The sequence below is a fragment of the Chaetura pelagica genome, unplaced genomic scaffold (assembly GCF_000747805.2).
Source record: "Chaetura pelagica isolate M959 unplaced genomic scaffold, ChaPel_1.0 scaffold576, whole genome shotgun sequence".
In the NCBI taxonomy this organism is placed as follows: Eukaryota; Metazoa; Chordata; class Aves; order Apodiformes; family Apodidae; genus Chaetura; species Chaetura pelagica.
The window spans coordinates 20,573-35,412 of NW_009953524.1; the positions used below are offsets into that span (position 1 = coordinate 20,573).

Here is a 14,840-nt window from a genome sequence, read left to right on the forward strand (position 1 = left end):
TAATGCACAGCGTTGTTTTGATGAAATTGAATAGTAAACAACCCAGACCTCAACTGACAACCTCTTGTTCCATGTACGCAGGATGAATCTGCTGACAACACATGAACCCAACACTGAAACTCAGTCTCCTCATGTACTCAAGAATCTCCTTAAAGTTATGAGGTGTCAACCTTGGTCAAAGCCCAAACCAAAAAAGGGCAGGAATTTATTTCATTCCTGTAACTATAAAAATACAAGCTGCCTGCAATAAAGTTTGCCATCAGGTCCAGGAGGACTGAATTTCACAGAAGTTTTCCTTCTAAGACAGACTCACATTCACACCAGAGATTTCTGGGCTCTTGACATTCATGAGATTCAATAACTAGTTACAAGATAAGTTATTTCTGCCCATTTAAATCCAAACAGCAAGCATGAAGAACCAGGACAGATACACGTGCAAAAGAAAATCATAACAATTTAGGTTGAATGGGACACCTGAACATCAGTTAGAACAAGCCACTACTTGACAGAGTTCCAATTAAAGTTGCTTATCCAGCCAAGGTTTCAGTATCTCCAAGCATATTCTTTCTAGACAACTGGTTCAAATATTAAGGTTGGAATCTTAAATAAGTTCAGAAGCATCCTCAAAGACAAAGAAAGCCTCCACATTGAGCAAAAACCAGAAAACAAGGATAAGAATGTCCAGAATACTGAAGTCTGCCTCACTTACTTTAAGCCTTTATTTCAAGAGGTTATGCAGTTGGTGTAACACTGTCTACATGTGAAGACAAAGCTAGAAGCAAATGCCCAGAGCTGAGATGAAAAATCATCTGCAATTTAGATAAACAGCAGCTCACAGCAGGAACAACTCAGTACTCGGGTCTGGCATTTCTGAAAGAGCTTGCATACAGTTGTCATATCTAGATTTAAATGTCAAAAAAATGCCTAATGCCTCTCCAGGATGAAAGATTAATTTTTTATATGGGAAAGCTTACTTGGCAAGCTTAAATTCACCTGCCAATGAAGTACAATGATCCAAGGTATGTATGTTTTATTAGAAGTACCACATCTGTACCACTGAGTTGAAAATCCAACATTTCTGCCTCAGTTCAGGTCCTGCAGACAGAACTGGTTTGAGTCTTCCCTCATGGTGGCAGCTTCCAGACTAACCAAGAAATCCATAAAACGGTACTTACAGCTGAGCTTTATGTTCAGCCTGCATTTCAACCTTGACATGACCTGAAGCTGTTTTTTTTTCTAGTTATCATTACCACAGGTGCTGAGAAACAGATCTCCCAGGAACAGGTAAGAAACAATGGCCTGGTTTGGTATTTTGCTAATTTACATAAAACAGCTCAACGAGTCAGAGCACTGTGTAATGCTGCTGCAAGGCAAGAGATCCTTGACAGGGCAGGAGTGCTTTGGTGATGGATTTCTGGACCAGAAGTTAAGGTTGTTACAGGTAGTTGCACAATAAAGTAAACAAGGGAGGCAGAGCTGACAGCCTGAGATCTGTGTATTAATGACACAGCAGGTATTTTCACTACTCACACACCATGGAAATCAACTTAGGAAATTCAAGCACTGTGAATTCAAGACCTGTGAAGCTTTAGTTCAGCTTCTTGTGGAATTATGTATTATTCCCAATTCCATTCTCAGTCTTTTCCTTCCCATAAATCCCTACCCTTACTCAGTGAACTAGGTGGCTAATACTCTCTGAACCCAGAACTTTTAATTATATTCACTTATACTAAACCCTGTAATCGGTGTGGGCTTCTGAAACAAGTAAACCTTTTCTACACTGCTCATTTTACAGCACCTCTTCTGCTAAAGACCCACAGTGCTTACCACAGTTTTCACAGTCCCATATGGTTAAGTGGGAGTGATGTATTTTTAAAAGGTTGAAAAAGTAGGCACAGTATGAGTTCAAAGCATGAGAAGGATCATCTAGTTTCAGTACCCAGAGCAGATAGCTGTAGTTCTTCAAATGCTCCCAATTTTTACAGTATTCTGCTCTGTATCTGGGAAATACAACTTCACTAGATAGGAGTCTGAGGTGAAGAGATGAGTACTCAGACCTGGAGTTGTGTATTTAACACCAAAACCATAACCCTACACACAGGAGAGTCCAGTGACTTAATAGCCAGCACCCCAATCCACAACAGGGCAGGGACACATCTTCAGGATGGCAGCCACCTGACTCACCAGACCACCCCTAGAACCTCTTCCCAAATACAGTAAGCCCTCACTCAATGCTTCTGCAAGTACCAGGTAATTTTAGATCTTACTGGGACACATGAATGTTCTGGATTTCTTTCCATGTCCAAGGCTATTGCAGCCCCTCCTTAAAATGATCTGTTATTACCTGTGGGAATGAACTACCAACCACAGTACACTCACTGCAACAGTCAAAAGATCAGACAGCTTGTTAGGCATTTAACTAGCCAATCATCACTCCTCCCACAAACAGCTTAATCTGATTATATTAGTTTATTGGCTCAATTGCACAGCACAGATAAACCTCTTTTGGAGGGAGATGAGCTCCCTGGCAAGCCTACAGAATAGAGCAGTACTCATTTGGCAGGGAAGCTGGATCAACAGCAACAGCCACATATATATATACACACACATATATAAGGAACCCAGATTATCAAGTCATTAGAGCCAAAATGAGTCCATGTACCTAATGCCCACAGCCTCCTTTAAATTGGTCAGCCCTAGAGCTAGGGGTAGAGTTGTCCAGTTGTATTACCTTGAACACAATGTTAGTGAAAATCCCTCAGCAAATTAGGTAATCTTTCTCCCCTTTAGTTTCCTTGCAGAGTAGCATATGGCAGAGTTTGAGCTGACAAAGCCACATACATGAGGGGGAAGTGTGCACAGCACTAACACAATTTTACACATGCTCAAGCTACATTAAGGCTAAAACCAGAAACCCAACAAGGTTCACAGGCTACTGTACCACATTTTTCCACAAATAAGAAGCAGCTGTCCCTCCCCAAGATGCTTTTCCCTCCATATGCTTTTATTGTTGCAAGTCCCCCAGGTGTTTTGTCAGGCTCCCACAGCTGCCCTGAAGCCCTGCAATTCTGGGCTGAACATCACCTCTGTGCAGACCCCACACTGAGGAACCCCTTCATCTGGCTTTGGGCACTAGTTGTTTCTCAATTTTAGAAGCAGGCTCTTTTCTTTAAACCATTAAAGAAAGTCATTAAATTAGTTTTCAAGTCAGTACATGTAACACATCACATGCCACCTGCCTCAGTGAGGCATCAGTGCCTTGCTTAAACCATGTCTGCCTTAGCTTTAACTCACCTACCTTATCAAAAGGATGTCAGAAGTCTGATGCAAGTTCACCTCTAACATACTCGTTATCCTCTTAGGAGCCACTGAATGAAATGTGAGTTAATGAATAACACAGTAGGAATTATTTCATTATCCCCATGATGAAAGAGAGCCATCTAATTCTTGGATGTGATGTCAGACTTGAGAACCAGCCAGTGATACTTACTCAGGCTTCCACTGTTCAGTCAACTATTGCCCCAATGGCGCTCCCAGGGACAGGCTTGCAGACTGCTCTGACAGCTCGAGCAAGCCTGCCAGGGCATGAAGCAAAGCTCCTGAGAGCAGCTCCAGGATGAATTAAAGCAGCAAGGAACCAATGCCTGTCATTTTGCTTCCAGAGGACAAGAAGGGGAGTTTTTTTTGCAGCATACATTTAACGCAGAGGCTTAGTACAGGTCTGAAGTCAATGCTGTTAACAGCATGTCAGCTCTTTACCTTTTTCCTCTCACCACACCTCTACTTTTACAGAGTCTCAACCCACTCCAAGTTAACACCTGCCCCTGCTACTGCCTAAGCCAGCCTGTCTATAGCATTCCAGCAGAAGCCCAAGACACTTAAAGGGAAATCTGAAGCAAGGTCTAGATCTTTCATCAGGCATTGGCCATCCTGTCTTCTGGCACTCAAGGCTACCCCACTTCTACTTTTAATTAAACTAATGCTTTTCACTGTAGAGCCCAATACCTTGCGACTTCAAGTAGATGCTCACTCCCCTGTAAAAAACACCCATCTCCTGCTAGCATAGGTAGGAAGGAGGACAACGGGAAGAAAGAATTCCTCTGTCTATCAAAGTCCTCCTTCAGGTCACTAAGACATTTGCCTGGAATTAAAAGCAAGCTTTAGATTGCCTGAAGAGCTTGTATGCTTAAAAGACCACCCAGTTCTGCCAAGGAGACCAGGCAGTTTAAGACTATGTTAAGAGATATATTTTGGCCATTTCATAACCTTTAATGTCCACTCTCATTGGTACCAGGACAGCTTTGCTAGGTAGTGCCCTTCAGATAGTTTGACTCTTGGGACATGTGTTCCTTCCCGTCCAGAACGCCCATGTCCTTCCTTTAAATTACACAGGCAGAAGCCAGTTCAGGGACAAGCAGCAGACATGGGAACACTTCATACCAAGCCATGCCAGAAGCTTGCACTACTTATGAGGTATTCCCTTCTGACAACCTGACTGAAGAGAAATAAACTAGGTTTTTATCTTGCTTGCGTACTAAGTAAGAATAAGCAGAAAGTCTGGAAGACCAAAACTAGAAGATGGACTTCTCCTGCAGATGGAAAACCAGGACCATCTTCCTGATGTGTCATATCCACTGACAGAGCCCAATGTGAGCTTTGCAAGCAGTTCCCTGCACGGACTGCAGAAACTGAGATCACTCCCTTTTGAAGGAGCCAGACTCCCCCACAACCTGCAGCGAGCAGTCCCTTCTGAAAAGCCACACACTGAGTCTGCACAACACATCAGAAGCCAAGGATAATTGTTCCAGACTCCAAATCACACTGAAAGAAACACTATCTTCAAGCCCAGCATGTGCTCTTCTATCATTCTCACGTGAGGGTGCACATGTAAGATATATTCCTTTTCAAGTCCTGGCATCACAATTACTCTAATGCAATGCTGAAGTCTATTTCAAATGGCTCTGTTAATAAGATAGCTGGCTTCCATATGGCCATTAAGCTACCCTAGACTCTAAAACTACTATTGTTCATAAGAATTCATCTTAAATTCTTCAATAATCACTCAAATTACCTAGATTTAAATACAATACCAATCTGATGGCAGTATCTGTAGAATCAATAGAAAATATATTAGGATACATTATCAAAAGTTGCATTTGGTAAGTTTCTATTACACTAGAAGCTTCTGAACTAGTATGGAACAGCATCATCACCCAGCTCTGCCAGTAAACAGCATCTCCCTGTACATATGGGGCATCTGTGTGCAGGCACTCCCTGAGCCTTCAAGTCTTCACCTCAACACAAGCCCTTAGTGCCAAGCAGAACATCTTGAGGTGCTCACCCACTTAGTGACCATCTACTTAAAAGTAGAGCTGGAAATCAGTGCCTGAAGACAAGCACAATAGCACAGCAGAAGAAAAGAAACCCATTTACAAGATGGTAACGGGTAGCACTGATGCCCTCACTTGTGGCACCTACTTGCCCAGTGGTAAATGCTTTAAGTTCAATCATATGTTTACACTTCCCACTGAGTCTGAACTGTCCTTCCACAAGACAAAGCTCTTCAGAGCTTTTCCGTGGGGCTGTATCTGCACTATTCTTACAGCAGTGATGGGTCATCAAGGTGCCATGCCAAGAAAACTGCCAGAGCCATCTGCACCCAGAAGAGATGAATCTTTACTGGAAGCATCTTTAGTGCCATGGTCCACATCAGCTGTACACAAAAACTTCCCAAGACCCCTTAAGTGAGGCTCTTTTCACCTAAAGCCAGGTCCTGTCCCCTTTTAGAAAGGCCCACGTTCTGTCCCTTTGTGAGTAGTTCTTTCTTATTATGGACTCCCACCTGAGGAGACAGACATAGGCTTGAGTCAACTGTGTGGTTTGGTGGGAGGGACAGGACAGAAATATCTAAGTGTCCTTAACTCTGCGGCTTCCAGCTTAAATACATCTAGACAGAATCACTAGAAGGAAGTAAACAATGTCATCCAGACTGTCTGTGGAAGCACTAGTAATTAAAATAAACCTATGTGCACACCACATTCTCTGGTGTCCAGATGCAAAGCAGGACAAGCAGCTCACCAGACATACCCTGTATTAACAGAACAAACAGCTGTTATCCTCAACAGCTGTAAAGCCAGTACAATTCTTCCTGCCCACCTCAAGCTTTTTAGTAAAATTAAGTAGCTGCCTAAGTGAGAGTCAGTTAGAAAGTTGTTCTGTCACCACCACTGTTTTCTCAAAGCTTAACAATTAAATCAAGTATTCCACTACTGGAATTTTCATTACCAGGAAGTTGCAGTAATGCTTATTGCATATGGTTCTTGGTTTGTTCTCCCAGTATGGTAACTTAATCAGTTCAATGCTTTCAGTTAATTATTATTGCTTAACTAAGGTAAATGCAAACAGAGACCTGAAAAGCATGAAATAATCTGCAGGAAACCAAGCTCAATTGCTTAAAGATAAACTGAACGCTTCATGATTGCCTGCAAGTGTCAGGGAAATTCTCACACAGCTCTAATATGCAAGAGAAATTTAAACCCCTGCTGTTTAGAGCTTCAGAAAATGGCCACAAAAATTACACAGTGAGGTAAAGAGACATTTTACTCTATCTAGCATTTGGGATTAGCAATGAAGAACACTATATCACATTATATAAAAAAAGAACTAGAACCTGGATGCAGTATTTCCAGGATATTCTGTCAGACTTTGATTCTCTCAGCAACAAAGCATAAATAAGCATGAATGATTCTCTGGAGAGTCCACCAAAACCCCAAAGATACTGGTTCTCTAGAGCTGCTTCTACACCAAACAAAAAGTACTTTCAGACACATTCCTATCATTTGATTGAGGGCAGCACCAAGGATTTAATGGAATGTTACACTAAAATTCAGCCCTGTCACAGCCTTATTTTACAAAAGGGCTACCAGTTGCCAGAGAAGTTTCACTGATTTGCACTGACGAGGTTGAACTCTGAACTGTTTGAACTGGTACCTCACTTGAGATTGCCAATGTGAAAGGTTCAAGCTATAGATGAAAGCCTGTGAACTTAGACAGTGGAAGTGACTTCCACAAAACAATGAGCTTCCCTCAGCAAGAGCAGCCTGTTAAGAAGCGAACAGAAAACTAGAAAGAGTGATTCAAGTGTCAGTCTTCATGAGACTAGCCAGGACAAAGTGTTTTTTGTTTCTACCTTTGAGATCTTGACAAATCAAAAATAGATTAAATGTGTTAGCAGACTAGCTTCTACCTCACAGACTGATACATGATCCCATGGCAGAGATCTGCCAATACTCTGAATAACTTAACCCAGAGCAGACACAGCAATGCATATGTTCCCTTTTCCTTGTAAGTTCGAAGCAAATCATGCCTTTTCAGCATTACAGTAAGCTGACAGGTAATCATTTTACTTACAGTCAAGATAAAGTAAAACCCAGAAAGAGCTAGAGGTCCTTACTGTACAGGTATCAAGCAACATGAATAACAAATTTAAGTATTGTCAGAGCAAGGAGAATTATCTGCTGGAGTAGTCACGAATGAAGGCTGTATTACTTCTAGGAACAGGCTCTGAAATACGTGTTTGTATTTTGTACATTTGTAACCTTGCTAAGCATTACTTTTTTTGCAGCTCCATGATCAAAACAGAGCTACTGAATTGCTTTCCAGTATGAAGTTTCAGTGCACTAGTTCTCACTACTGAACTCAACACACAGCTGCCTTAACTACAAATCCAATAGCCCACTATTCTGTAACTGACCAGGACAAAGCACACACCATCAGTGGAAAACACATGAGCATTTAAGAGGTAACATATCAAATCCTACCACAAATACTAAACAAAAAACAGCAATTCAACTGTTAAAAATAATTCTGAGAAAAAGGAATGCATCTGCTGCCACTTCTTCCATAAATCTAATACCACTCCAGGCCAGTGTCAGACAGCAGCTGAGGCAAACCCTTGGAGAGCTGCACCTTCTGCAGGTGACAAATTCAGTTTAACTGAGCTACAGAACAGTTTGAGGAGTTGCATTTTTGAGACATAATCTGAAATCAGTAGTAATTGGGACCCTTTCAGTATTTAGGCCTTCCCGTACCAGAGGTTCAGCCAACACCCCAGAGCTGTGAGGCAGCTGCTGTCCTTAGCTCCAGCTGGATGACCCACAGAGCAGCCCTGGTCCTCTGTACCTGTCCTGGACTACAGCACACAAGCAGCACCCTATCTAGTGAAGGCTGATGGAAGCCAACAACTTTCTTTAGGATAGGGACCATTTTACCTAGAGAAGCAACATAAAGCACTGCAGAAGCACTTAATAAATATTTTACTTGCAGCAACCTTGGCCTAGAAGCATTAAAATACTCCCCTCCAGAGTAGATCAGTGAACTGATCTACTGATCAACACAGCACTAAGTCAGCCAGTTAAACCCAGAAGACGCAATGGGCTGAGGCAACACAAAGGTTAAGTTGAAGATTTCTACCTCAGATTTGTGTTCAAGGAAGGCTGTGTCATCTGTGATAAGGAGTTAAAATACTGGAAGGAAGAGAAATAACCACATATGAGTTGCTTAACTCCCATCCCACTAGCTCAGTATGAGCAACACTTCTGTGAAGACTTTTACATCAAGTTACCTTGAAATACTAAACCAGGATATTATTCAAACCTACAGTTTTACACAAAAAAATCCTGCTATTTCTCCCTTTGAAAATTCACTGAGGCTTGAAGGTAGAGCAAACATAACCAGACAAATTAGAAGATTTATTCCTTTATTTCAGAATCAAAGCCTTAAGACTCTTCCATTCAACCTACTTCAGCATCAAGCACCTCATTATTCCACACACCCAGCAGATGTTACAGTATTCACCCAGCCTACTTTGTTTATACAAAACATTAGTAAGCACTTTTCCTCATTCCTCCCCCAAAAGAAAGCCTGCAAAATTGACATCAGATACAAGGTAAAATACATGACTTCCAAGGTAAAGCTGAAGTTAGATGCTCTTCACCTCTTAAGTATTTGGACAAATCTCCAGAGTTTCACATGCAAAAACTCACTAGCAGACTACCTCCTAATTTAGTTCAACACTGTATATAAACAAAACTGATGAATGAAAAAGATGTAACAGGACAGGCACAGCTGTTTTTTCTCTAAAGCTCACATTTACTTATTTCTGTTAAAGGAAAAAACTTCCCTACCCATTAAGTTTATAGTGACATACACCTTGGTATTTCAATAACAGATCTAGAGATGTAGGACATAGGTGAATAAGCAGGAGCTAACTCTTAAAACAAATGCAGGTTTTAACAGGATAAATTCCTATTCTATACTTACAGAGTTTAAAGGTTACAAAAACCTTTGTTGGAGGAACAGATCAACACCTGGCAACAAGCTCTTTATAACATGTCAAAGCTGCTCTGAATTCCATGTAGAGGCTGAGCTGTCACACAGCACAACCTACGGATTCCCAGCTTCACAGACAGATTTAAAATTTTCTCTGCCACATTCTTACATGCAATGAAGTACATTAAAGTACACTGCTTAAACTGTGAGTTCTGGTTAAAGTGTTATTAAAAATAAATAAATAAAAGTAACCAAGTCATTGGCACAATTTTTGAGAGGTTACAGGTAAAGCAGGTCTTCAGAAGGCAGCCAAAAAGCAGCAGGTTCTTGAAACAAGTTTCCATCTATCATATGTTTCAACATGTACAAACTCTGCTAAGTCATATCTTTCAACAATACTTAGCACAAAGTCACCCAGGGGAGAATACAAAGGCAAAACCTGACTAATGACTATTGAAACATGGGGCTGGTTCTGTTTTCTTTTGCAAACATGATGGATGCACCGAGTTGTTTATTTAGCTACAAATAGTTAAGTAGATCTTAAGAAGACCAACCCATACAGGGCCCCTCTTCTTCCTCCTAAGTTTTCCAGAGTCAAACAGGAGGCTTAAAGCACCTAGAAAACAGGTGCTACAGCATGGATTTATACTTTACTGTTCATGAAGTTAAAAAGCTGACCTTCCACAAGCAGTAAAAAACCCAGCTGGCTACATCTGCAACATGTGCTTCACAGCTACATCTTCAAACTCCTTAAAAAAATCTCGGCAATAAACCCATGGAGCCTCACCAACCTACCTGAACAGCCTCAAGTATTCTCAGCACCTGCAGAAGCAGCTACCACACTCCAAACCCAGTCTGGAAATTCAAACGAGCTCTAGGAATTCTTTAATTGTCTTGGCAAGAGGCAGTACAAAAATTGTGAAGTTTAAGCACATAAATTAGTTTTTGGGGAGTTTTTCTGACATTGGAACTTTCTTTAAGCTGTAAGTTTAGCTAGATTCCCCGTAGTCTACCTGCTTGCTTCTAATATGGTAACTCTTGCACAAAAAACCTAAGTCCTTTCTCATCCTTTTCATGACACAAATAACTTAGGACCAACTTCTTTTGACAAGGCATATTTTAGCTTGTCCTCCTTGCCTTTCGTAACTGAGATCAGTTTAGTTTAATAACAAATGTTACTGAATCTGCAGTATATTTTTAGAAAAAACTCCTTCTTAACCAGTAGACTGGTTGGTCTGCTAGGATTGCCACATGGTAGCAAGTGTTTATGAGACTAAAAACTGACTTTGTTGGAGGAACCAGAAAAAAACCAAGTATATGAGGTTTTGCCCTACTAGGCCTCTAATTTGAATGCCAAACAATTTAGGTCCAGGAGTAAGTATTCTAAAAGCAGTAAAGGGGCTGCATCCAGCAAGGGCTGGCCAGATACCTCCTCTGTGTGAGTAGTGATCTCAGTAAGTTGTACAGTCTGTCTGCTAAAGCAGTTCAGAAAGCTGGACAATAGCAATGTAACAGTAATGTTTAGAAAAGTAAGATGCATGGCACAGCAGAATGCAACTCAGACGTTAGTGAGTTGCCAAACTGTTTCCTCCCCAGCCAGAGCAAATCAAGTTGTCTTATGCAAGAGGAAAAGTCTCCATGACTTAGTGCTGAATGGGAACAGGCAGGCTGAGGAATGATGCAATGCACTATTAACTTTAATAGGGCTGCTCTCTGGGTGTGACCTGCAGAGAGCATGGGAGCACCTCAACTTGTACCTTTTACAGCTTGTTAAAAACTAGTCTCAAAAAAATGAAAGCAAGAAGTAACTCTTATTGTCCTTGGTACACCAAATCTTACATGTGTCAACTCGAGCAAAATCCTTTCAATCCTTTGTCCACAACTCCCCAGGTTGTGTCCTCCTCATGGCCACCACACCCACCCAGTTCAGGCACCAGTCAATGCAGTGACAGCCATGAACCCAACCACACCCCCCAGGTAAGCATCATTTCAAGCAAGTTTCAAGACTGCTTCCTACTCCAAGTTGATCACAATAGCAGGTCTGGCATTGCTTTTTCCTCAGTTAATTACTAAAGAACTCCCATTCTTGGACCCTTCCCCTGTTAGGTGATCACCAGCCTTTCAGGAGTTCATAGGAAGCAATGCCTATGTGATAAAAACATCACAGAGGAGCTAGAACAACCAAGCAACTGAAAGCTAGGTAGCTCTCAGCCAGCCTAGCAGTCAACAATTGGGAGGCAAAAGATAATTTCCCTGGAGTAATGAGCCAAGTATAGAGCCACCAAGACTGCAGCTCCACAATTTTCTTGCACTTCTTTCGATATGAAAAAGCTTGAGAAGAAGCAGGCTCAACTGCTGCTAGAATCAGTTACTGAAGCTACTGCAAGCAAAGCAACAGTAACCTGGTACTTTATGTACTAAAATCCTGCAATAGCAACAACAACAGTCAAGATGAGCCACTTCTAAATCACAGGAAGGTTTTTTACCATCCTCAGTTCATTATCATATTTCAGCATTTCAGGGAATCTTGCTCTATTTTAGAAAATCCCAACAAAATGCTCATCTTGTCAAGTCCTCTCACTAGGTCAGTGTTTCACAGTTGTCCTCATCAACTATCAGCATTCATCCTGTCACTTAAAAGCTAAAATTCCAGTTTAACCCACGGAAGACATTGTGGTTCCAGCTACTAATGCCTGCAGAACTGAAAGGAGGGGAAAAGCAATACGACAGTGACCAGACATGCTGGTACCATTATGCAGCCATACAAGAAGCTAATATTTTCTGAAATTATATGGTAATGAATATTGTTTTACTGTAACAAGGAATTATGAGTATTACATACACAGCTCTGCATCCACTGAAGTCCATAGTCGCAGATTTTACAAGAAGGACCTATGATTAGCTGTACCACCACAGTTTTCCTGCAAAGAAGTTTCCAAATATCCTAATACCTCATTTGAGCATCTGCAGTTATACTGAACATGCTGGTACAACTATCAATATACTAAAGTTGTGGCCCTTTTTACCATGAACTAGGAGCTTTAGAGCAGAAGCCTGCTTTTCTTAGAAGTCTAAGTGACCAGATGCTTCCCCTTAGTCTTGCCAGAACACAACCCAGCAACAAAATATGAAACATTTAGCCATGGATCTCCAGAACTGAAAATTTCCATGTGGTTTCTCCCTGCAGTCCCAATTTACTCATCTGTTATGTACAGGGATGCTCTGCAGCAGTGAAGTACACTAACCAAACACCTCCAAATCATGTGATACTCACGCTTGAGTCTGAAGGGATTAAGAGATTCCAGTCCAAAGTAAAAGAAAACAAGCAAGCTATTGTATTCTGCATTAGAAAACAACTATGGCTTGACCATAATCCATTAGCCAAACCTACAAGGAAAACCTAACAGACCTCAAAATATTTACCTTGTCCCATCTTCCTTCTTTTTTCCTCAGAGAGCTCAGATTTTCTCAAAGTGCAAAAAGGTGCATTCTTTTGGAAGTTACTCAAAGAAAGGTTCACTGAACATAGACAAAGATGGTAATTTAATTACAATGGGTATCCAACCAGAATATAATGCCCCGTTCACAGCAAATTCCTGCTACCAGCAGTGAGAGAAAATTAAGAATCTGAATTCTCAAATGTACTCATGACTAGTATGCCCACCAGTCATCATACAATTAACAAGAACACTTAATTGTGAAGACAAAACACTTGTTTGATAAGGATTAGTCATTAAAAGCTTGAAAAAAACATGCTCAGTGGAAGTAAAAGGTCTGCAGGCAGGTGCAATAACTTGAAAGTTTACATTAAGTGCACTTCACCTTCTTGCAGCTTCCATTTTTTTAAAGGAAAATAACAAAAATAACCTAGAAATACAATCTGCTTAGATATTTTAGTCAGGTTTCTTGGGTCAAAAGTTCAACAACACCTACACTACACCAGCTCTCAGAAGTGAAAAAAGGAAACAAGGAAAACTCAAATGCAAAAAAATAAAATCAAAGCTACCAGCTCACAAATAGAAAAGGTGCTTCTACTCTAGTCAGACCATGGCAAATTCTGCCTGCAGAATGGCAGTGTCCTCACATTAATTTCAAGGAAAGCTGCCCTGCGATACAGCAGGTGAGTTTTATTCTCAGTCTTTTATTTTGGCTCATTTGTTTTTTGTCAGAAGATAAACAAGTATTTTAAAAGCCTGAATGCACAGAGAACCCACAGAACAGTAAAAGTCAGCTTTGATAATAGTAGTCTTGAAAGTTGAAGACACTGAAGGCTGGAGGCAAGTAAAGCTGAAGACAGCTTTCAGCTGCAACAAATTCAGAACTAGGTCTGAAAAGGTCTCAAGTCAAAAACCCTATCAAGGATGCAACAAGCAGTATAATTACAAAGAGCACAACTTCACAGCACCTCATTTTATCTCAGGTTGAAGTTTCAATTATAGCAATTACCAGTTTACAGATAGCCATGCAATAAGTAAAGCTTTCACAGGTACAAATTTAGGTCAATTACAGCTACAAGCAATGAAATCAGACAGCCCAGCAACCAGCCTGCTCCCTTTCCTGATCTACTGGCAGAGCAAACAAGGAGAGTCAGGCTGCTGGTCCCCTCCTCCTAACTACCAGATAGGAAATTCCAGGGAAATGCACCAACTCGAAACCTAGCTGCAACCACTTCCATAAGCAGCTTAGGACTTCAGCTCATTTTGAAAGCACATAGTGGTAGCATGACTGATATGACAGAGCTTAATACTGCAACAGTAGTCAGGATGACTCTAACATCTTCTGTACAACACACCTGAGGCTGCATTTGAGAAGGACCAGAAGTCATCTTACCCAATGGCACATTTACTGTGAGATGTTAAAGGTAGTTAAAACTCCAGTGTTACAGGAGGTACAAATAAACTGTTCTCAATCTCTCCAGGTGTTCATTATTACCATTTCTTAAATTCACCCACAACTCTTCAGTATTTGAATCCACAATTTTTAGCAACTAAATAACTGAAATCACAATTCTAGGAGCCTACCCTTGACCTAAAAGGTGCTAAACTCTACATGACAGACTCAAGGAAAGACCTCCTTTTCCATCTATTTTCTGAAATCCTCCTACCAGCTGTACAGAACACCCCTCCCTCAAAAAAAAACCAAACCAATCCTACTAGCATAGAACAGTCAAGCCACACAGAAACTGAGGAGTCATATTGACAGGACTAGGAAGGCTTGTGATTCAGATCACTTCTAGATAAAAGGCTGCTCACAGGGGTGAGCTCGGGAGATGGCAAAGGCAACACACTCCATAGGCAACTCCTGCCTTCACTTCACTCTCCAAGGGCAGTCAGAAAGCCACCCAAGTGCACCCTGGCTTCAACCTATACCTTTGAGCATGCAAACAGGCTGTTCTGTCTTCTCACACAACTGGCTGGGAACAGTTTCCCCAGAAGTGGAGAAAACACTAGAGGAAACTTTCATTCTTACCAGGCCTGCCTTTTCTCAGTTGACGCAGGAGTCAAAATCTT

At 41.2% G+C, this 14,840-nt stretch overlaps 1 long non-coding RNA gene across 1 annotated transcript in view; it reads right to left on the reverse strand.

Annotated features, from left to right (window-relative positions):
* LOC104390365 overlaps positions 1–14,840 on the reverse strand; it is a 36,499-nt gene that overhangs the window by 16,239 nt on the left and 5,420 nt on the right. The window contains exon 2 of the long non-coding RNA XR_719866.1: positions 12,754–12,849. This is a non-coding gene — a long non-coding RNA (uncharacterized LOC104390365). The remainder of the gene's footprint in view (positions 1–12,753; positions 12,850–14,840) is intronic.